Source organism: Chinchilla lanigera, unplaced genomic scaffold (assembly GCF_000276665.1).
Source record: "Chinchilla lanigera isolate Chin_1 unplaced genomic scaffold, ChiLan1.0 scaffold00094, whole genome shotgun sequence".
Lineage (NCBI taxonomy): Eukaryota > Metazoa > Chordata > Mammalia > Rodentia > Chinchillidae > Chinchilla > Chinchilla lanigera.
Window position 1 is genome coordinate 944,246 of NW_004955495.1, and position 24,718 is coordinate 968,963.

Here is a 24,718-nt window from a genome sequence, read left to right on the forward strand (position 1 = left end):
CACACCAGGTGATTCCATCCTGGCTCAAAATATCACCATTAAGTATGCCATCACCTCAGACAATAGAACCTCAACTCAGAAACCTGCTGTTGGAAATTCTTGCATCACACTTAGATCTCCATACAGCGATGTCTCTGACACAAAACAAACACAGAATTGTTTTGCTTTTCCTCCTAAACTCACTGTCTGCTTAGGCCACGTGCCTGGTATACTACTTACTCTCTGAACAAATGCACACCTCCACATATCCACACCTAAAGGAAAATCTGGTATAGGTAACTAAAATTAATGGAGATTATTATTTTCCACAGGAAGCACCTCCCCCACATAAAAACCTTTGCATCCTAAGAGGACCATCTACTTACAAAAAGCCTTCTACCCTCCTCCTCCCACCTTCCCCACTAGCCCACCTCTGCTTCCTTTTGGTCATACACAATACCAATAGTCTTTACATATGCTTTACTGAATTATCACTTTATAGTCCCCAAAATAAAATTTCAAGTTTGCTTTTATTTTTTGTTTGTTTTCTGTTTTGTTTGAGACAGGGTTTTGCTATGTATTCTAGGCCGGACTTGAACTCACTACGTAGCCCAGGCTGGCCTTGAATTCATAGCGATCCTCCTGCCTCCACCTCCTGAGTGCTGAGATTACATGGTAGGCAGAAACTACCATGCCCACTTCTAAAACTGCAAATTTTGACACGGGTTCTGACACTCCTCTAGCTAGCATAAAGAAGGGGCAATGTGGCAAGAACTGCTTCTAGCCACAAAGTCTGTAGCTGCAAGGAAATGAATTTTGTCCTTGGTCTGAGTGCATACAGAAACAGATTTCTCCCTTTGTAAGCTTTCCCAGTTAAGCTACACGAGACTAGGGCCTAATGTGTCTTGATTACAGTCAAGTAAAGTCCTGAGCAGATACCCTATCACCCAAACCATATCTGGATTCCTAATTCAAAGAAACTATGAGACAAATGTGTGCAATTTTAAACTTTCAATTTGTTAGGCATCAATAGATAAATACAAATGTATTATTTGATCACTAAACACCTATCTTGGGGAAGGGCAGGCATTCTTTGGGGCCCAGATTATTTCACCTAAAATTATGTTTATGAAGTTAATTTCCTATGTGTGAAAATTAAAACACATTCATGCTTTATCCTATTTTATCTCAACTTACATCTTTTGAACAGGAAATGTAGTGGGATTCTCATATAGAAAGATGGCATACCGAGACTTTTCTTTCCAGGAAGAAACTTTATTTGTGCTGGCACAGGCCTCAGTGGCTGTGCCCCGATCATGGGGGCGTTTCGCCTTTTATACAATTTTTCTGCCTTTGTCTCCCTTAAATAGTAACACACTAACATATTACAGCCTGATTAGATACAATCTATGTTACAGAGCTCTGCTAGAATTACATATGCATATCGAGGAACTAATTGTGTCATGTGGCCTTTCTTTGTTCTGAAAAGGCCCTCACTGGATTCCTTTGGGAGGGGCCCTGGTACAATATCACACTTTTCCTGTCCTATACTGAAGAATAAATTCATTCTCCATCTTTTTTCCCCCAAACATAAAAAAATGACTCTAGTATCAAACCAAGGAACAATCCCTAACACACTCTCCTTTGTCTCCTCCACAAATTTAAACTGCCAGTCCATAGAAAGTGTTCACCATCTCCTATTCCCTTTCTTCCTTTTCTTTCAGCCTGGCTGACTCCTACACCCTATTGTTTTTGTTTTCTGGGCTTGGGTTAATTACTCTTGTCTTAGCTTCACATATTCCCCCAAAGACAAAAGAAACTAACACTGTCTTCTATCTTGCAAGCTTTTATCAATTTATAATGACATATTTACTTTCTCAATTACACATTAGCTTTCTCCACAAGCTCCTAAGAACATCATCAGGTGGAACTCAGGCACCCATCAATTTTCCGAAAATATAACAAATGGAGAAAACATTTAAACATTCTGGAAGAATACAATCAGAATGTATGAGTTCCTCACAGAATATGTGAATTTTCCAATGAAAACAGAACCGAAAAACAGGAGTCAGAGACTTAAAGACCTAAAACAACCTACAATACATAAGCCTCCAATTGTACGAGAACGTAATAACCCCAAAATACATGCTGGAACAATGTGCAGACTTTTACTTTCTTACACAGGCTCTATATTCAGAACATTATTTTTAATTTGAAGAGATGCGTTACCAAGTATGCTTAATAAGCAAGTCAGCGCTTTGCAAAAATTACATTTTTTCAAACAGCTCACCAAAAAAGGGGTTTTTTTGGAAATGACAAATTAAAACACTGTTATGGAACAAAGTCCCATCTTTCCTTCCCACAGATCGCTGTTTGGAAGTTCGGTGGGAAGGCCTAGGCCTAGGCACTTCCGATGGAGAGAACAGGACAGTACAGTACTGTTTTCCTTCGGCAGAATGGCTTGCAGTCTCCACCAAAAGAGGCACATCCTAGACACTTACGAAAGGTGGCTTTCTGCCTGCATGCAATGTGTCTGAAATAAACACAGGCCGTGAAAAGCCAAAGCCGGGCCTGCCGCGCGCCCTCACAGGACACAGGTCGCCCGAAGCCCGCAACGCCGGCTCCGCGAGGACGGTCTCAAATTCTTTACCTTCTGGAAAATAAAACCACACAGACGGCTCTGGAGGCTTCTGCAAAGGGAGTCGCCAGATGCAAACCCCCTGAGGCGCCCTTGCGACGACCCCCGAGACGGCCGGCGGGCCGGGGACCTGCAGGCGAAGAAGGACGCGGCCGGAGCGACCCAGCCTCCCCCACGGGGGTGCGCGGCGGCCCTGGGCACGCTCGGGCGCCCGCCGCCCCCTCCCGCCGCCGGCAAGGCCCCTATCCGGCCTCAGCAGAGATGCAACGGGCGCAGCGACCACTGAGAAGGAAGGAATTTGACAACCGGCCACCAGACCGGAAGAGAGGGTGCCGGCGTGACGTCACTTCCGCTCGCACGCTCCCGCTGGGGCCCCGGGCTCCGCGGCTGGGCCCGAGGCGCTCTGGACCCCTGCAAGCTGTGAAATTAAAGTTTCTTCCTTCCAGGGCGCATCTAGTCCCCGGGGTAGACTCAACCCGGGGCCTGAGGCAGAAACAGGACCTGAGAGGCGCAGGTTGAGGTTAGAGACAAGCCTGTGGGCGGGGCCCATTCCCAAGGGCGGGGCTGGAGCTGGGAGCTCGCCCACGCGGACGTGGGCCAAAAAAAGCTGTTCTGCCTGACTCCCTCCTCTTTCCTGAAGCCCTAACAGTGATTCTTTCTTATTAACAAGGCTTCCAGGGCATGGCGTGATCTCTTCCAATCAGTCCATCAATGAATCCATTCTTTAGGTCTTCATTTCCCCTTATTTCTATTTATTTACCTGGACACTGCTAAACTCTAAATACGGTGAACACTTTAGCTGGTCAAGTTGTCAAGTGAAGGCTCAGGCTGCGCTCCACAGCCTTCAAAGCCTCTTCCTGGGCGGGGACTATAGCTCAGTGGCACAGCGCCTGCCTGGCAAGCACAAGGTCCTGAGTTCGATTCCCAGTACAAAAAAAAAGTCTCCTGACACGGGCAAATCTCAGTGTCCTTAGAAAGATATTGGCCCCGGATTTCTCAATTAACCTCATACAGGAACGGATATTGTAATGTTCCCTCTAGAAGTCTTTAAGGGTTAAATCTGTATCTGAGACAGTCAGGAAGTACATCTGTGTCATAACTCAAGACTTTGGGAGTAAGTTAAAACTAAAATTCTAGTCATAGTCCAAGTTGTTTGTATGTCAGGCCGGTTGTAACTTGAGGATCCACTGTAGTTGATTCTTTTGTGTTTCCGTTGTACTGATATTTTCTGTAAATTTGAATTTTTCTTTCTTCTTCAAAATGTATTTTTGTGGCTAAGTGGTAGAGTACTTGCCCACCATGCACCAAGCCCCTGGTTTAAAAAATAAAATCAGTTTTATTTCTTGGATTTTACCTTAAATTCAGAGCCTCCCATTCTACTCCCTACCCCCATTCTGGTACTGGGCATTGATCCCAGGGAATTTACACTGGGATCAATCCTTAGCCTTAGCCTTAGCCTTTTTTTTTTTTTGAGACAGAGTTGCCCATGCTTGGCTGGAACTCAAGCTCCTCCTGGCTCAGCCTCCCAGAGTGCTGGGATTTCAGGCTTGCACCACCAGCCTGACTCCATTCTCCCTTGTCAAATAACACTGACACTAGACATTCTGCACTTAGGCTAGAATGTTTCTATGACGTTTCTCTGGTAATCACTTCTGCTGTAGTTTTTGGTGGCTGGTCTTCATGCAATTATTAAAGTTACTTTAAACATTGATTTATGACTTTTATTAAAATTATTCATGTGCATTATCAAATGTGTATGAATGTGTATTCATATTTTGGTATTCGTTTTTCATCTTTAGCTGCACAAAATATTTGTTAGCCAAAGGGATTTGTATTCAGTAATTTCTGGGTTTTCTGCCTTGCGTTAAAAAGTCTCCATCCCAAGTAGCTGGGCATACAGACCCAATATTTAAACATTTATATTTTTCAGCTTCACGGAATGTTTTGCCAAACATGTTTGTTCGTTGCCAATGTTTGTTTGTGATAGTAGATCTTATTTTTTTTTCCTTCGGAAAGATGGCCAATTACTGTGGCACCACTTGATATTGATAAACTGTCTTTGGCTGGGAGGCAGCCAAGCTGCATTCCCCTGAAAAATGAAGCCCCTTGCCTCCATCTTTCCCTGACATTTACTTCAGCCGTATTCAGTGAGATATGCAGAGCTGGCTATATTGAACCAGTTGTTCTATTAATTGGCCCAAGTCTAGGCGAGAATTGCACTCCCCACTAGAATGGAGGCTCGAACAAAAGCCTGTGAGATTCCAGGCTAAAACATGCAATAACATCTCAGCCGAGGCCCCTGGACTCAGAAAGAATTATACCTTCCTGACAATAAAAGTGTCAGTCTTCCATACATCAAACTATCTGTTGTGTTGCTAACTGGAGGACCTTTGTGCCTGGTACAAAATGGCTCTGTTTCTCCTTTCAGCCAATGCCTACAAAGTTTCTCTTCCCTAGCACTCTGGCACAAACCCCACCCACCTCCCTGATTGATACCAGTAAAAGCCATGAGCTTTTGGACTCGTGTCTTTTTGTTCTGCAGAGAATACTGTTCATCCCAGAGCTCCTAGCTGCAGAACTTTGTCTTTATTTTGCATCTGTGTGCCATATTGCCAGATGGGTTGGACTGACGGCCTCCATGGCGGTTTTGGTATTTAACTTACTGATTTGACATTTCATGTTTCATAAACAGTAAATTCCATTAGAAATCTATGTCAGTTTAGTATTAGATCACAATATTTTTTCTGTACCAGTATTAGTATCACAATCTTCATTTTCAATTTATATCAAGGTTTTTGGAAAGCCTTTTTTTGTTTGTTTCTGGTAGTGCTAGGGCTTTTACACTGAGCTATATCCTCGGTCTTTTTTTTTATTTTGAGGCAGGTCTCACTAAGTCACTAAGTTACCCAGCTGAGGCTTGAACTTGCAATCCTGCTATCTCAGCCTCTCAAGTAGTTAGGACTACCACAATCCAGGCTTAAAAATATTTCTAACTAAAGCAGTGAAACCATGTCTAAACAGATCAAAATACCCCTGCTTTCTTTGCTCTAAAGAGGTAAGTTAATTCTAAACCCTGACATGCACGTACTGGCTGAAATACACGTTTAAAAAGCATAAAGACTTTTTGTGAACTAGGAAATGGCAGTCCATGTGAGATTTTCATTCTCAGGGTATACTTACTACACCATTGTTTCTCAACTTCAGAGTGGATAAAAATTCATCAGAAAGACCTGTTAAACAGGACCCAAAAGGAGATATTGAGACTTAGTATGTCAAAGGAAGAGTCTCAGAACATTATTTTTCTATTTAATAGCCATTTACTTTGGGGATTATATGTATGTGTGTGTTGCTGGGGTTCAACTGCAAGGTCTCATGCGTGCTTAGCAAGCCTATGCCACTGAGCTACATTCTCAGCCCAGAATGTACATTTCTAAGAGTAGCAGTGATACTGTTGACCCTAGAACATTCCGAAAACTACTAGATTGAAACGACTTTGGGACTGTAGGCAAGGGAATGAAGGCATTTTCCAAAGTGAGATTGCATTTACCTTGGGATATAATGCTATGGTTTTTATGTTTTGTCCCCAAAAGGTTCATGTGCTGGAGGCTTAGTCCTGCTTTAGATGATGGAACTGGGGCCTAGTGCAAAGTAATTAGATCAGTGGTGGTGCAGCCCTCAGAAGGGACAAGGGACTAATGATTGTCAAGTGGAGGTGACCTCTTATCTGATTGGCGAGAGGACCTAACTTCAACAGTAGGGCCGTTTATTTATACTCTGGCAAAGTTAGTGTCACAAGAGGTACTGTTGCCTAGCGACTAACAACTGTAATTGTCCAGGCAGGATGTCTTTCTCAAGACTAAGGTATCTCGACTGTTTGAGGCACTCTGGCTCTGTCCTGCCCTCACACATATGACCAATTTCCATCTCCAGCGGCTCCCAACACTCCTAAGCCAAAAAACCAGATTCAAAGATAGATGAAGGTGAAACTGGTTCACTGAAGAAACTGCTTCCAATGGCAGTGATTTAGATTTCTCCAAGTTTGGAGATCTTGGTCTCTAGTAAGAAATGCTCTTCCAGACAGCAATTAACAGTTCCAATACATGGAAGATGAGATTGCCACCTGGCAATTTTGGGTCTCTAAAACAACAGAAAAAGTTGGGGGAGGGCCTACAGGATGAACTAATTAACCCAATTACTGAAGGCAAAATGTGGTACTTGACAGGTTTCGGTCAGCGCAGAAAGTAATAAAACAATAAAATGCCTTTATTGCAGGCACCAAGAAAACCACAGATGGGAGGAATGAGGAGGTGGTGGAGCTTCTGAGGGGCCTGGCTGGGAGAACGATAGTTAAATATGGCCAGGCTGGAGGCGGGGTTTAGGGGGTGGACCAGCTGACGTGGCATGCTAGCATTGGGTGGGAGTGTGGGAAAATGAAAGAGGACACTACAAAGGGGAGTAGGAAGTCTTAATTCAACTCAGATGAAGAAGGGTGGGGCTTAGCACATAGCCTCTAGTGGACAGTGCCATACTGGCCATGGCACATAGCCTCCAGTAGGTGGTGCCACAGTGACTCTAAAGGAATTATAATGAGCGAAGAAACCCATCATCCCCATCTTTTTGGTTATAGGGGGTGATGACTCCTCTTACACTGCTTCCTGCTGAATAAGGGTGTGGCCATGATAGGGGGTGAGGGGACGAGGGGTGTGGCCTACGTGAATGTCACTGTTGGGGATGTCTGCCAAAGTGACGAGTTCGTTGGCTGTGATTGCATGAAGCCTGGATTAAATAAAACTAGACAAAAGCTTAAAAATGCAGGGCCCTACAAATAAACAGGTTATTATCATGATTATAGGGCCCAGAAGAGGTAGCAAGAACAGTGCCCATGACCCAAATGTGTCATTCCACCAGGACCATGGTGTAGGGAGGGAGAGATAGTTTTTTAGCTCTGAGCATTTATGCTCAAGCCAGGTGTGAAGATTTTTTACCTTGTCCATAACAATCCCAGATTCATTTACAAAGTAGCAACATTCTTCACCCAACATAGCACAGGTGCCTCCTCTCTCAGCTGTCAGGATATCAAGGGCATGTCGATTTTGGAGAGTGACTGCTGCAAGACTATTAACCTGATTTTGAAGTGAACATATGGCAGGTGTAATATCATCTATCCTTTGATGAAGTTCTAGGGAGAGCTGGTGGTATAGCTATCGAGCGTGTATGCCCATACCTATTCCTCCCGCTCTCATGGCTACTCCTAATACTGCAAAAATGCTTGTTCCTATAAGGATGGGGGCATGAACAACCCTAGTTTTGTGGTTTAGGTGAATATCTGGAGATTGGGATAGGAGTGATTTTTTTGGTATCTTGAGAATTTATTGTTAGGGCAGGGACTAAGAGGGCCAGTGTGCATGATCTGTCCACCTTGGAGAGAGACAAGTGTATGCTCCCTTTTTGCATCCTATAAACCATCTCTTTGGTGGACAGATAGCCCTGTCTTGTGTGTGTAACATAGCGTGCACAGTGAGGTAGGTCATTTAGCTGTAAAGAGGTATTTTTGACCTGAGAGATCAGGTAGGTGAGGTTAACTGGCCACTGTTGAGAGCGATAGATCCGCAGTGAGCCTACTATGGCTGGATTATGCAGAAAGGACAGGTGTGAGGAATTTCAGTGTGCAGGAGCTGTCATGTATAGGTCCTGCCAATAAGGGACACAGAGCCAACATTCTGTGAGGTTGGAGGAATGTGAGAGCATGCCGTAGGTATGTGAAAGAAGCTGTGGAATAGGAGGAGTGTCCTGAGATTGTAGGACCAGGGAAGTGTAAGCTGGAACATCTATTACTGAAAGTGGGATCACCAGCTGGGTTTTTAGGGTTAAAAGTTGCCACGCCTGTTTTTGCCATGATTATCAAAGGAGAGGCCCCATGTCTTACCCAGGAGAAGTTGGGGATGTAATGCATCAGGGATTGAAAATGTTACCCTCCTGACCTTATCACCCCAGTTCACAAACCAGACTGAGATGAGGGGATCTGCATCTTTTAGTATTTGTCCCCCTGAACTTATATCTATGGTCTCACAACCCAGAGTGTCAAGATAGAAAATGCTGGTATCAACACATTGCCTCCGGCGAAAAGTGGCAGGCCAAGGAATGATGTATAAGCTATGCAGATGGCAACATGGTCCCTTGGGGCCAGCACATAAGTTTGTTGGTGTCTGGACCCAGGTGTGTCCAGTCGCCCATTGGTTAGAATCCCCTTGTCTGCTTCCCAGGTATGTTGAATGGGCACCATTTGAAAGTATGGAACATGAAAGATAACCTTGGGATTTGAAGGGGTAAAATTGCGAGAACCTACTATCCCTTGGTCAGATAGCAAGAGAGTAATGGCGTAGGTAGGTTGTGTTTGTGTAGTGGAGACGGAAAATGTTAGGAGTAGTGTGAGGCTTGGAGACAGAATCATATTTGTGAGGCCTGAGGTAGACAGAGGAGGATGGAGATCCCAAAGGCCATTATCAAGTATAGGAGGACAACGGCTAGCTTATAGTGCCTGAAAGTCACTTGGGCAAACAGTCCACGGTCCGACAGCAAGCACTAAAATGAGTAGTAGGTAAAGAACCAAGAGCAGGAGAGGGTAACAGTACATTGGTTACCTTGGTAACTTACTGGAGGTGTTAGTGAGTTTAGATAGGTAGGAGACAAAAGTTGTGATGACCACTCTGGTGTTGAAGGTTTGGAGCCTGGAGTGACCGGGTTGCTAGGGCACCTCTTTGCCTGGGTGATGTGGAACCAAGATGGAAGGCCAGCGACCTTGATAGCTGTGGGAGTTGTGAGCACCACCAAGTGGGGGCCACCCCATCTTGGTTGTAGTCTTGTAGGCTTAGAAATTTTAAGGAATATTAAGTCTCCGGGGGTTATAGGTGGCTCTGGCTGTGTGCCATCCACTTGTTGTGGAAGACAGAGGTCAGCATGTTGATGCAACAGGTATCAAAGGAAAGATAGAATTGGGATATAGTCAGCAATAGGGGGTAAGCTGTCAGGAGTTGGGAAGTAATGAAGCAAAAATGGCCTACCATACATGAGCTCAAAAGGATTCGGGAAACTGAGTGCTCTAGGAAGTGCCCTGAGCTTAGTTAATGCTACGGGGAGAAACTGGGCCAAGGCAGGTGTAATTTTAAGATTAGCTTGGTAAGGTGAGTCTTTAGAAGTCCATTTGCCTTTTCTACCTTGCCTGAGGATTGTGGATAATATGGTATGTGTAAGCACCAAGTAATGTTGAGGATAGAAAAGACCTGTTGAGTAATCTGTGAGATAAATGCTGGACCATTATCTGAGTGGATAGTCTGGGGTAGTCCAAACCTGGGAATGATGTCCTGTATAAGGGCCTGGGAAACTACATCAGCAGTTTCTCGTGTGTTGGGAAATGCCTCTATCTACCCAGAAAATGTACAAAGGTGAGAAGATACCTATAGGTTTTGTAGCAGGGCATGTGTGTGAAGTCAACCTGCCAGTCTTCACCTGGTGTTTTCCCTCAGAGCTGGTGAGTTGGGAAAGAAGCGGGTGGCAAGTGTCCCTGAGGGGAAGTTTTAGCACAGAGCTGACAGTTTTGAGTGACCTGGCGAGTGATGGCCTTCACGGTAGGATGTGTGGTGATGGGAGTTAGGAGTTTATATAAGGCCCGAGTACCAACATGGAAGAAGTTGTGTAGGTCAGTGATGATGGTCTGTGCCTATTGGTCTGGGAGAAGAAGTTTGGGCCCCTGGTAGATCCATCCTTGTGTGTTTTGATGATAATCAGGTTTTTGGAGTAAGCGTAATTGCTGTGGCAAATACTGAGGTAAGGGCATGGCTTTTGGAATAAGGGGGAGAAGACAGGAAGGATACAGCTGTTGAGCAGACAACTTAGCCTGTGTGTCAGCAAATATATTTCCCTGGGCAACAAAGTCTGTGGGAGTCTGATGTCCCCTGCAGTGGATGACAGCTGCTTGTTTTGGGAGCTGTGCTGCTTCTAAAAGTTTGAGGATGACAGGTGCATTGGTAATAGGGGTGCCCTCACCATTAATAAATCCCCTTTCTTGCCAAATTGTTGCATGAGAATGGAGAATGCTGAACATGTATTTGGAGTATAAATATTTATAGTCTTATCTTTGGCTAGAGTGAGTGCACGTGTAAGGGCTATGAGTTCTGCCTTTTGCGAGGATGTCCCCGGTGGCAGTGGTTTTGCCTCTATCACTGTTGACCCATCAACAATGGCATATCCTGCTCTCCTCTTAGTGTCTGTGTTTGTTGAGCTGCCATGTATGAACCATGTGTTGGAGACTGTGGGGAGAGGAGTGCTGCTGATATGAGGAAAGGAAGTTGGTGTCATCTGTAAGACCTCAACACAATTATGTTGTGGAAGTTCATCAAGGGTGGGGAGTAAAGCGGCTGGGTTGAGGGGTCCACTAGCAACTATAGTAATGGAAGGGTCGTGCATGAGTATCAGATGAACTTCCTGTAAGCAGAAGGGAGTCATTAAACCCGGAAGTGTCTTGTGTAAGATGAGCTCATTAAGGTCATGTGGTGAATGTACTGTGATGGACTGTCTTAAGGTGAACTTCTTTGCCTCTTGTGTCAGTATGACTGTTGCAGCCCAAAGACAGCAAGCACATCCTTGTACTGTGTTATCTGTTTTGAGAGATATACCACTGCCTGGAATGAAGGTCCCCTTTTATGTCCTAAGACTCCCACTGTATTATGACCCTGAGGGGAAGTGTACAGAATGAAGGGCTGGGTTGGGTCAGGTAAAGCGAGAGCTAGGGATCTCAAAAGAGCCTCCTGTAGCCCACGGAAAGAGCTTTGTATAGGTTTGGTAGAGTCAAGAGGTTCAGACAAGGAGCCTTTGGATGCCTTATAGAGAGGCTGAGCAAGAGAGGCAAAGTTAGGAATCCAAAGACAAAAAAAAAGTTTGCTAAACCAAGGAAAGAGAGGATTTGTTGTTTTGTAGTTGGGACCTGGAGGTCACAAAGGAGAGCCTTACAATCTGTGGTAATGGAACCGGTGGTGGGAGTAAGGGTGAGCCCCAAATATTAGACCTTTGGAGAGGCTATTTGGGCTTTGGCTGGGGAGACTCTATATCCTTGGTTTGACAAAAAATTGAGGAGAGTAGCTGTGTGTTCTCTTTCTATGCCTATGTTCATGGCATAGGAAGGGGAACAGAGAAGGAGGTCATCTATGTATTGGAGCAGAGTGCTGGGTTTGAGGTTAAGGGCCCCTAGGTCTGTAGCTAGGGGCTTGACTAAAGAAGTGAGGACTATCTCTGAATCCCTGAGGTAATACTGTCCACGTGAGTTATAGAGATCAAAGAGTATCTGGGTCTGTCCACGTAAAGGCAAAGAGGTTTTGGCAATCTGGGTGCAGGGGCATAGTGAAGAAGGCATCTTGGAGGTCTAGAACCATAAAGTAAGTTGTGGAAGGGGGAATATGGGAAAGCATGGTGTAGGGGCTAGGCACTACAGGATGAAAAGGTGTGACCACATTATTAATAACCCTGAGATCTTGAACTAAATGATAAGTGCCATTGGGTTTGATTACCAGGAGGATAGGAGTATTGTAGGGTGAGTGGGTGGCTTTAAGAAAGCCATTAGCAAGGAGACCCTGGAGTATGGGTTTAAGTCCGCATTGATGTTTGGGGGCTATTGGGTATTGGGGAATGCAAGGAAAGGCTGATAGATCTCTGATATGGATGCGAACTGGGACAGCATGGGTAGAAGGGTAGGGCTGGAAGTGTCCCAGACTTTGGGATCTACAAGTAAACGGGACTGGCTGTGTGCGGTGCTGGCGTTTGGAGAATGAGAGCTGCAGGGAGGGAGAAGGTAAAGTTAAGCTTTTGGAGGATATCCCTGCACACTAGAGGTGTGGGACATGTTGGTATCACCAAAAAACTAAGAGTGAAAAAAAGAGATTGGAACCTGCAGGGGGTGGGCCCTGTTTATTAGGGCTGTTTTGGTCGGCCATCAACCCCTACTATAGAGACTCTGGATCTAATACACTGACCTAAAAACTCAGGAAGAACACTATATGTGGTCCCCATGTCAACAAGACAAGAGAGTGTCTTACCTGAGACTTCCAGCAAGACTCAGGGCTCCAAGTAGGATACCTTAATGGGGGCCATGGAGCCTGAGCCCCATCAATCTTCAGCGGTGATGCCCAGGAAGATCAGCAATCAGAGTCCCGTGGTGACAGGTTGTCCTGTGAGGGTAGGGAGATGGATGACTTACCCACTCTCTGGTGGGCAGGGCAGTCGCATTTCCAGTGGCCCTCGAGGTTGCAGATGGGACAAGGCTTCTTGGGTGGTCTCGGATTGGGGCAGGCTCATGCCCAGTGTCCTTCATTGCTGTATCTGAAGCATGGTCCAGGAGGGGCTCGGGCATTGTTGCTGGCACCGCCTTGTTTGGCATCTACCTGTTTAGGCGTGTCTACTTTAGGAACCCCGAGTGCCATTACTAGAAGCTCATGTTGATATTGGGCATCTGCCTTAGCAACTGCCAGTCTGCTAGCCTGTTTATCTAGTTTCCATTGTTCCTCTCTGTTACTGAAAACACGAAAGACCAAGGTTAAGAGTTCTTTCTGTGAGGACTGAGGGCTGAGCTCAGACTTTTTAAATTTAGCTCGAATATCTGGGGCCAACTGTGAGATAAAGTGAGAATTAACAAGTACTATCCCCGAATTTGACTGTGGATCTATGTCAGTAAACTGACTTAGAGTCTCAGTGAGATAAGCCAGAAACTCAGCAGGATTTTTATTGTCTCTCTGAGTCTGCTCCACAAGTTTATTATAGTTAACAGGCTTATGCGAGATCTTTTTAAGGCCCACTATAATACAACTGATCATTATTTTGACCTTATGGGAGCCTTAAGACCCCTCATAGTCCCAATAGGGATCCATAAATGGCACCACAGCAGCTCCATCAGGATAATCAGGATTAGCTCGGTGCTTAATGTTAGCCTCCTCCTGAGCTGCTTCCCATAACTCTTTTCTTTGCTGAGGAGAAAGAGTGGAGTTGAGAATGGTAAAAAGATCTTTATAATGTAAATCATAAGAACTGGTGACAAACTCTAATTTCAAAATATATCTGTGTGGATCAGCTGCAAAAGCCTCCAATTTATAAGAGATTTGTGAAAGGTCAGAGAGGGTAAAAGGAATGTGGATATGAATTAGTCCTTCAGAGCTGGCCTATTCCTGAAGGGGGCATAAAAGTTGAGGTTGAGATGAATAAGAGGTGGTGAAGGGTGAGTGGAGTCGGGGGGGCAGCAAGGAGTCAGGGCAAGATGGTGGAGGGTGGTGATGCGACCTGCAGCAAGATGGCCATGGGTGATCATGTGACTCATGGCAAGATGGCCACTGGTGACCATGTGACTTAGAGCAAAAGGGCCACTGGTGACCATGTGGCTGATCAGAAGATGGCCACTGGTGACTATGTGGCTGATGGTCACCATCTTGTAACCTTTTATTATGTGTCTCCTTAGATCCGGTGTGGTGGGCCAGAGGGGAGGAAGGTGACAGGGGAAGGGAAGAAGAAGGAGAGGAGGAACCTTGAGATGAGATAGACATTGTGTCTGGAGAGGGTGGAGACTGGTCCACTGATTATGGAGGAGGAGAATGAGACCCAGTGTGTGGTAGAGTGCATGGGCCTGAGGGCGGGGGTGAGGGCGGAGGGGCGGAGGGAGAAAGAGCAGGGTGGCAGGATGGTGTATGGAAAGTAGGGGCTAGGCAAACAGCAGGTTTGGGAGATGGAGAAGGCTCAGAAGTAGGTAAACAAGGGTAGAGAGAAGGGGATTGGGCTGCAGGCTGAGTTGGCTGGGGTGAGGAGGTTTGGTCATCTGGCTGATTAGGATCAGGTTTGGAGGAAGAGGGTAAAGAGTCAGCTTGTAGAGACTGAAGATATGGTGGAGGGGGAGTGAAGGCAGGAGGAACATCATCAAGAGGGTTAGGAGAGGTTTTAGGAGAGGATTCTGGTGGTGTGGAATGGGCCAAGCAAATTTGAGTAGTCCCACATGCCTGAAGGGGAGAACTCACCCTAAGAGCAATAAAGGCATGAACATATGGTAATTCCTTCCATTTATGGTTGCAAAAGCAGAAATTGCCTAGATCTCTGAGAATATTAAGATCAAAAGTGCCATCTTAAGGCCACTGGCTCTCATTCTCTAGTTTGTAATGAGGCCAGGCTGTCTGGCAATAAAAGATCAATTGTTTTGGTCTAAGGGTGTCTCTGAGTCCCAAAGCATTTAAATTGGACAGGAGACAACTGAGAGGAGTATGTTTTGGAGGGTGGGAATTAGCATTTCCCATTTTATGACCAAATCAAAGGCAATCTGGAGGCTGAAGCAGCTGGTCTTGAGATCCCTGAAAGGGTCGTCACCCCTTCTGAGATGTGAGAGAGGAGAAAATGCCCAAATCTACCCTCCCAGTCATCACTGAGAAGGCAGAAGAAGGGTGTTCTGTAGAATGGAAAGGACACAGTAGTCCTGGAAGGGAGTTCTGACATAGGCCTACGATTTCTAGCAAAGGAAGAAACTGAAACAGGAACTCCCAGAATGGAAGGAAGCTCACCTGTGAGAACTGGAGCAAGCCGGTATTGGATGCAGGCTGGCAACAGTAAATATCCAGACAAAGGAAAAAGGGCTCGTTGGCCAGGAGGGGGGAGCCTCAAGCCAAGGGAGGGAAAGTCCCTTCCCTTCATGAGGCCTCACACCCCCCACCGTCTGAGTCACCATAAATGATAGATTTCGGAGGGAGTAGAAAGTAATAAAACAATAAAATGCCTTTATTGCAGGCACCAAGAAAACCACAGATGGGAGGAATAAGGAGGTCATGGAGCTTCTGAGGGGCCTGGCTGGGAGAACGATGGTTAAATATGACCAGGCTGGAGACAGGGCTTAGGGGGTGGACCAGCTGACGTGGCATGCCAGCATTGGATGGGAGTGTGGGAAAATGAAACAGGACACTATAAAGGGGAGTAGGAAGTCGTAATTCAACTCAGATGAAGAAGGGTGGGGCTTAGCACATGGCCTGTAGTGGCCAGTGCCATATTGGCCATGGCACATAGCCTCCAGTAGGTGGTGCCACAGCGACTCTAAAGGAATTATAATGAGAGAAGAAACCCATCAGTACTATGTGGGACTCAGTGGTAAACTGGGAGAGGATTTAGAAAATAAAGACAAGAGACAATAGGGGCATTTATTTTATACACTTACAAAGTTAGTATCAGAGGAGAGATAATGTTGCCTAGCAACAAATGACTGTAATTGTCCAGGCAAGATGCCTTTTTCAATACTGAGGTAGCTTGACTGCCTCAGGCACTTTGGCTCTGCCCTGTCCTCACACATATGACCAATATCCAGCTCCAGTGGCTCCCAGCAGTACTTGAGGCAAGAAAGATGAAGTCTAGAACTTCCAAATAGTACCTCTCTGCTGCACATAAAAAGTTAATTGAAAAATTGAAAAAGGTAGGATAATGGAAGAATAGACCTTTGGGGAGTGTAGTTTTGAGTCACTTAAACAGATACATGAACACAGAATAGCAGACAGCAAAAGAAAAAGAGAAACAATTGTTGAGGAAATAAGTCACAAATAATCCATTATAACCTCAAAGAATAATCACAGTAGTAAGAAATGTAAACGTTTTGTACATTTTTATGGGCCAAGCATGGTGCATGTCTATGATCCCAGTACTTAGGAGGCTGAGGCAGGAGGATTCCTGCACATTCAAGGCCCAGCTGGGCTAAACAGTGAGTTCAAAACTAGCCTGGACTACACAGGAAGACCTTGTCTCAAAAAAAAGTTTTGTATAATTTCCTTATACACACACACACACACCTCCTATCTCCTTACTTTTACATACTATATATCACTAGAGATTAAATACATAATTTTGGTTTCCAGTAACAAAATATTCACTGAGATTATAACTATGCTGAAAGAGTAATTACTATGGCCTGATATGGCAGTACAATGACTACCAGTAGTGGGAGTATGCGTCTGCTCGCATTGGGGAAAGGGTGAGAACCTTTTTATCTTCTTCAATTGTAACACAGATTTAATTATTACGAAGAAATTCAAATATGTGCAGAAGGGCACATATGGATGATGAACAGCCGAAAAGTAGACTGTGTCAGTTACCAATTAACCTCAGCTCCAGTTTCACTTCAATAACTGCTGTGGAACACAATACCATGTTTTATGTTAGATTAACATCACTCTAAGCTGCATTCAGAAAGGTGAGGCATACATTTGTTTAATACAGTTACCTCTTTGGGATCTCTTTATAGGCTTCACATAAACTATGTGAAACTCAGTCATACCCTGTCACCTATGGTCTAGTAAAACCTTCCCTTCCCTGTGCGGCTGTTTGATAGAGGACCAGCTGACACAAAACCTAAGGACAATATAACTAGATCAACACCAGAGTCACTGAAGACATTTCTCTCCTTTGTACCTATTTTCTTTGTACTAGCCACTCCACAGCCCCAGTGGAAAAGCCTGAGGGATGAGGCCCATAGGTGTCACTAAAGGAAATACCCTAAACACTTGCCTCTCTCACTCATTCTCTGCCCGAAGATGAGCATCTTGCTTTGTCCAGACTTTCCACTGGCCCTAGGGGCTTGCCTCCTACCTTACATGTGAGTAATAAAATGTCTCTGTTCTCTTATGTGTTTATCATGCTGTCTCCACTGACCAACACATCAGAATGTAACTCTTGTTCCTGTCTGGGTGGGGCTAGAATATACAGTCACTCTCTGAACAGAGACCATTAGGCCAAACCACAAGGTGATATAGCTGGTATAAGGAGTGGAGTGTGTAGTAAGACACATGAGGGACACAGAATGCATTCAGAAAACACTTGGCTTCCTTTAAAATTTAAAAAAAAAAAAAAAAATAGAAAACACTTGGCTTCCCCTGGCCCTCCTCACGGCCAGCACCACTGGGACAGCCCCCCTGGTGGCTGGGCTTGTCTGCACACTCTGCACTGCTGCCTGGGGCTTTGGTAGGTGTTGCTAAAATATCAAATCAGGCAGCTTCCCAAATCAGGCAGCTCCTGGACAACCCCAGCCAAGGCAGCTATGCTCCCCAAAGGGAACCGGGGTCAAAGTGAGATGGTTGTGTTCAGAACTGCTCAGGGTGACTGACTTATCAGCCAGAGAAAAGGCATAAGGTAGACACTGGGCCAATGAGAGGGTCACCAGAGTGTGAGAAACTGGCATTCTGACTGCCCAATGACTGAAGGACAGTTTCCAGGGAGGTTTCTGATTTCCCAATCTAAAAAGGTAGAACATGTTGCCTTAACAAAAACAGTGCGGCTCAGGTCTGCTATCTCTATGTTGCCGCCTCCACTGTACCCAGTGCTCTACAGGCCTAAGTGAGACACAGAGTGGGAAATAAGAATTAGGTTATTTCATTTTGAACCAATCAACAAAGCAGCACAGGATTAATTTCAGGCTCAAGCTAATCTTGAAAGGGTAATAAAATATAGAATAAAAATAGGTATGTGTCACTTTAACCGTAGCTTTGCTTGCATTTCCAATAATTATAGTATCCTTTTTCCTAAAACATCCCACAGTCTAACATAAAAAATGATGAAATTAAAGAAAGACTTTAACACTTAGAAATTTACTTGATAAAATTGGACCAATGGGTCCCCAGTTGAAATAGTTCATCTGTCCCAGAGTAACTTCAAACAGGGCTGCAAAGATTTGGTAATCAGAATGACCGATCTGAAAACAATATGGAGTATAAGAACCACTGTTGAACTCCTACCATCTTGTACAGTGAAGCTCTGCACTATTTCCAATGTTTTATTTGTTTATTTATTTATTTTTACTTGATACTGTCTTTGATAATCTTACATTCTTATTTCTAGTGGACTGTGCAACTTCATTGAAGATAACTATGTAATATAGCAACCATTGTAAATTCCTATCATTTTGTTTTGAGGTCATGTATCCTTTTTGATGTATTTGTGTTGTTTTGATTTTGTCTTCATTGGTGTTTTGACAGTTTTTAAATTTTTAAAATAAAAAAAACTTACATAAAGCCTAATTCAAGAGTGACTGCCTCTATTGATTCTCCATTTTGTCACCCTAACTTTGCCTCTTAAAATCTAAAATCCGATAAAATAAAAGATACCTTGTGCTGGATTACTAATCGTAAGTGTGGTGATCCCATTTATTAAGGCCTCAGACACAATCGTACTAAAATATGGAATAAGATTCAATTCACATGCAAATTGGCTCACATGGTCTACTCAGTGCCTTGTTGAACAGCCTTTCACCTGCATTTTGCTTCTACTGCTAAAGGGACATCCAACGGATTTGTCATCATACACAATCTTTGGAAACATGTTCTTAACAATATCTACTAGGATTTCCTGGGAATAGAAGCTCTCATAGACTCTCAGGCTGTGACCTTCCTTCCTACCCAGCAGCACATTATGCTGTGGGTCAACGAAATAACACCCAAGCTTTGTAGGCTGCTAAGGCCTCCTTAAGACAGAATATAGGGGGCTGGGGATTTAGCTCAGCAGTGAAGCGCCTGCCTGGCAAGCGCAAGGTCGTGAGTTCGGTTCCTGGTACCGGAGAAAAACCAAACCCTCCCCCCGCCCCCCAAAAAAACAATATAGTTCAATTTTGGTATATTCCATGTGCAGGTAGGGGTGGCTTCCTCTGTCCTCAGTCTTGATAAAAGCCAGCTAGAGAAGATGGCCCCTATTCTAGACTTCTTTTTTTTAATGGAAAAAGAATAAAACAAAACTTCAAAACAAAATAATAGGAGCTAGATGTTGTGATACACACTTGTAATCCCAGCACCTGGGAGGCTGAGGCAGGAGGACTGCCACGAGTTAAAGGCTAGCTTAGGCTACATAGTGAGATCAAGGCCTGCCTAAACTACACAATAAGACCCTGTCTCAAAAAAAAAAAAAAAAAAAGGAGAATAACAATAGTTACTACATTGCATATTGTTATCTTCAAAGTAATTACTCAGAGTACAAGATATGGGCATATCCTAGACTTCCTGACTACCTAAATTAGGGTTAACTGAGTGAACAACAATGGCAGTGTTTAAGCTACTCAGAGGGCCCCTCTTCACATCATACATAATAGAGCTTAATGGAACACTGCTGCTTTCCATCAGCCAGGATGTCCCTAATAAAAGATGGGACCCAAACAACAGACTTCGTCAAACATCAAGCAGTCACCTTAGCTAACAATGTCCTGGTTCTGTCTCTACATTTATCATAAACTCCACGGCTATCACCACAAATTGTTTCCTTCAAAGTAAAAACAAAACAAAACCTCTGGAAATCTCTTCCCTGACAAATATCTCAAATAGCAAGCAAAATCAAACATCTCCACATATACAAAAGCCACAAAAAAGGGCCTTGCCAGAAAATTCCTCACTCTCTTTGGAGAACAAACATTACTAGTCATGGTGAAATTATTCCTCAATTCCTAGCAAGGATTCTAATTCAAGTTAATTTTCTATCCATAAAAACTGAAATCCATGCTTTACCCTCTCTTCTCTTGATTTACATCATTTCAATAAACATCAATTAGTTGTTTTGCCAGTTATAAGTGGAAGAGGAAATTCTTCGCTCAACTTCTTTCACAAACTACAAATGATTCAAGCATCACCCAAGGGTAATCAATGATGAACTTCCCTCTCTGTCCCTCCAAAGGCAACTGGCCAATTCCCAGAAAGCTTCCACCATCTCCTACTCCAATTTCCTCATGGCTAACTTCCACCACTTCTTCTCTTTTTTGACCTACACTCCTCCCATTTAAAGATAGAAAAAATAATACTACCTTCTACTTCCAGACCCTCATTAATCTGTACTAATTCATTTATTCTCTTGGTTTCATATTAGTCTCTTCCACCAGTTTACAAGTTTCCTAAGAATAACCATAGGTCAGTGGTGGTGAACTTACCGGCATGCAAGCTATAAAAAGAATCCGCATCACTGCCCTAGGTTGAATTTTGTCACTCTGCCTTCACCAGCCATACAGAAATCATCAGATTACACAAATACAAGAAACTGAGAAACATCTGACCATACCAAGAGAATATAATCAGATTATGTGACTTTCTGAAAGAAGTTACTCTTCCAAAACACAATAAAATAAATAGCAGCCACTGCGCTAGGTTCAAAAAGAATTAAAGACATAAAGAGACCCAGGCTGGGTGGTTCAGGCCTGTAATGCCACCCTCTGGAAGGCTAAAATAGGAAGATCTCAAGTTTGAGCCCAGCCTGGGAAACTTAAGACTCTGTCTCAAAATAAAAAGTAAAAAAGGACTGAGGATATAGCTCAATGCAAAAGACTTGGGTTCAATCCCTATCAGAAGAGACAGGGACCATATAAACCTTAACAGACACAGGAACCAAGAACTCAAAGCATACTTTTTCACTGTGGAGAATTTCCCTTTTTTACATAGGCTACATATTCATAACTTTTTTTTCCCTTACACTTTAAGAGATGCATTACTTAAGATTTAAAGCTCAGTTATCATGCCTGCAATTTTATCCCCTTCCAAATGTTCCATCAAAAGACGTATTCATAAACTGGGTGTGGTGGTGCATGCCTGTAATCCCAGCATCGGAGAAACTGAGGCAGGAGAATCACTGCGAGTTTGAGGCCAGCCTGGGCTACAAAGTGAGTTCAAGACCAGGCTGAACTGCACAGTGAAACCCTGTCTCAAAACAAAACAAAATATTCATATTGTCCTTCTCTGGAGAGAAAGAAAATAACAAAATTTTAAAAACAGCACCAGTGCAGACTTTCTAATCAGGTAGACGCTGACCTAGGAGTCTCGGATGATGAGGATGGCTGAGTGTTCTCTTTACTCGAACGACCTGCAGTCTACACACAAGTATACTCACATACAAAGATACGCGCACCCTACACACCTACAAAGTAGCTTCTTTCTCCCTAAATGTAATGTGTCAAAAATACAGATTCTCCACGATGAAAGTAATCATTATGTACTACAAACACGTACTAATAAAGAAAATTAAATGACAGTTAGTACAGGCCGCGAAAAGACAAAGCCCGCCCAACCCGCGCGCGCCCTCGCAGCTCCCGCCTCGCCCGAAGCCCGCAGCGCGAGCTCCGCAAGGACGGGAGTTCTGCCACAGTCTCCACGACCCCAACCCCGGAAATGCTTTGCCTTCTGGAAAGAAAAAAACCTTCTGAAAAGGCAGTCGCCGGCTGCAAAACCTCAAAAGCGCCCTCGCGACGAACCCCAACACAACCGGTGGGACCTCCAGAGAGGCCACCCAGCGGGCCCGGGAAAGGCGGCGCAAAATGACGCGATCGGAGCGACCGAGCTCAGCGACCACTGAGGTAGAAATCTGACGACCAGCCACCAGACCGGAAGAGGCGGCGCCGGCATGACGTCACTTCCACCTCCGTGTTTCAAGTGCTGTGAGTTGGGGTTCTCCGTAGCTTGGTTCTCAGAGTCCTTCAGGAAGGGAAACCTCCCCGCAACCCCAGTACTGGAGAGTGAACCCAGGACCTTCACACTGAGGCTGAAGTAGAATTGCTGTGATTTTGAGGCCAGCCTGAACTACATGGCTAGACTGTGTCTACACAGTTCAAGTCCAGCCTAAACTACATGGCTAGTCTGCGTCTCAAGAAATAACAAAACAATCAGATGGAGAAAATGATACAGTATATACTTCATTTACCTCACCTAGCCACCCCAGTGCTTGCTCAACAGGCCCAAAAATAAAATGTAAGGACAAGAGTGAAAGGTATTTGTGGTTCAATAATACATACTTGCACTCATCAAGGCTGACACAACTAACACTACTGTAGTGTCCCTAACCTGCTTGCTAAAAGCAGAAACAACACTTACATCCCAACAGCACCATTCAACTAATCCACTAGATGGGAGGCCTGTCTATGGCAAGTTTATCACACAGGACCCATCCCCTCAGGAGGGTGACTGAGATTGCTCCTCACTGGAATAAACTCATGCTCTGGATGCAGATTTGCTTTTCCCTTAATTATGCTTCTGCTGGCACCATATGTGGTGCCTTTAAGATGTTTTACCCATAGTTATGGCATTCATGTGGCATTATTGCTCCTCAAGGAGCCCTTTTTACTGCAAAGGATGTACAAAAGTAGGCATGTGTCCCTGTGATCAGGTGGGTTTCTTACTGTGCATCTTGTCACTCACAAGCACATGACTTCAATGAAAGGGGAGTAGCTTACACTGTAAAATAAGAATGCCATGTGGCCATTTTATATACCACTAAACCAAGAGACAAGAAAGAAAAAAGGAAGGAAGGAGTGTTTCTACTGCTTGGAGCAATTGATTCCAAAGGAGCCAGGTGTGGTGGCACATGCCTGTAATCCCAGCACTCAGGAGGCTGAGGCAGGAGGACTGCTGCAAGTTCAAGGGCAGCCTGGACTATATCGTGAGTTCAAGACCAGCCTGAACTGAATAGTGAGACTCTGTTCTCAAAAAAAACTAAACTAAGGACCAAAGGAAACAGGGTACAGCTATATAATTGAGGCAAGGAGGGTAATGGTTGCTGGGAGTGAAGTTGTCTGTACCTCAGGTATCTACGACAAGGTCACCGCTTTTCATGAGTTTGGCAGGGCCCCATGAGCAGTGTATGCAACTCAGGGATCTAACACACAAAGTGACTTGGCCTGCCCCTGAGATAACAGACAACTCCTTTCCTGTTCCCCATGTAACCACCAAGGCATGATGTTTTGTTAACGATTAGATGTTCTTCCTATTCCAGATCTTACCCTACCCTTAAAATTCTCTGTAAACAGCCTCTTACGCTGATTGTATAAGTAAATGCACTGCAGTTGTTGGGCAGTCTTTTCTTCCATCAGGAAAGAGGCTCCACCTGACCTCAGCTTTCCAACTCTTGTTTTCATTTCTTCATCCTCCACCGTCCTCCCTCCGCAATTTCAAGAGATACAGCAAATGTCAAAATTACAACTGAAAGTGGTAGGACCACTGGTGGCCTGAATGGTCTGAGACCATTTGGGAAAGAAGGTCTGGGACACTCCAGCAGGTACACAACCACAGTCACTTACATGCGTATTTATATAAACTAAACATACACTTCCCGTATCTACTTTGTATACAAGTTAGTGGCAATTAGACTTATAGCTTAGTTCACTTAGCTAATAATATTGTGAGAATATCATGACATTTGAAAGGAAATGAATATGACCTGTAATAGGAAACTGCACTAGCTCACTTAGAAGGGCAGGAACTTCTCTTGAATTATGTTGGGTAGAAATATAGTTAACTAATGAAATGGAATTGAAATCCTCTTGTGGATGGGTGCTTATGGATGATGGACTGTGCACTGTTGGTTATCAATTTATTAATCTTGACTCTAAGGACTTTTTAAAGTAGGTTCACTTATATCACTGACAGATGAAGAAACTGAGATCGTTTTTATTTTTGTGAACGTTGCTGGGGCTGTTTTGGTTTTTTTTTTTTTAGACAAGTCTTGCTACATACTCCAGGCTGGCCTCCAACTCGGTGATCCTCCTGCTTCAGCCTCCCAAATGCTGGGATGACAGGCATGCTCCAAGCTCTCATGGTTAACTTGTGTGTACAAGGTCACTTATCAGTTATGTGGTAGAGACAGAATTTGAACTTGGCTTCAGAGTTTAAGTTTGTTTGGGGGTGTTTTGGTTCTTGCTTTTTGTGACAGAGTTTCACTATGTAGTCCAGGTGGTGTAGTTTAGGCTGGTCTTGAACTCCCAGATATTTCTGCCTCATCCTTGCAAGTGCTGGGATTACAGGTGGGCATCACCAAATTTAGATCCAGGATTTACTGCACACTATAATGCACCACTTAGGAACATGGGGATTATTTGCACCTCTCTTGTCTCATAAGTGTTGAAAATTTATTAGTGCATATGAATTATACAGAATGTTATCATTTTGTCATAGTCACATACATGCGTATTTTCATCCTTTCCACCCTTCCTGTTACACTGTCTTGGCCCTTCTCACTTCTTCCATTCCCCTTTTTAGTCTCCCTATTTTTGAGCATTTCACCACACCTATTTTAAGCTGCTGGGTATAGGGGAGCACTGAG

The 24,718-nt window shown here is 44.2% G+C and overlaps 1 long non-coding RNA gene across 1 annotated transcript; it reads right to left on the reverse strand.

Annotated features, from left to right (window-relative positions):
* Positions 1 to 1,238: 1,238 nt before the first annotated feature.
* On the reverse strand, positions 1,239 to 15,830 carry LOC106146774. The gene is made up of 4 exons (XR_001231336.1): positions 15,196 to 15,830; positions 12,703 to 13,177; positions 5,798 to 5,847; positions 1,239 to 3,929 (listed from the first exon to the last, which is right to left on the reverse strand). It is a non-coding gene; the product is annotated as an uncharacterized LOC106146774 (long non-coding RNA).
* Between the last annotated feature and the right edge of the window lie 8,888 nt (positions 15,831 to 24,718).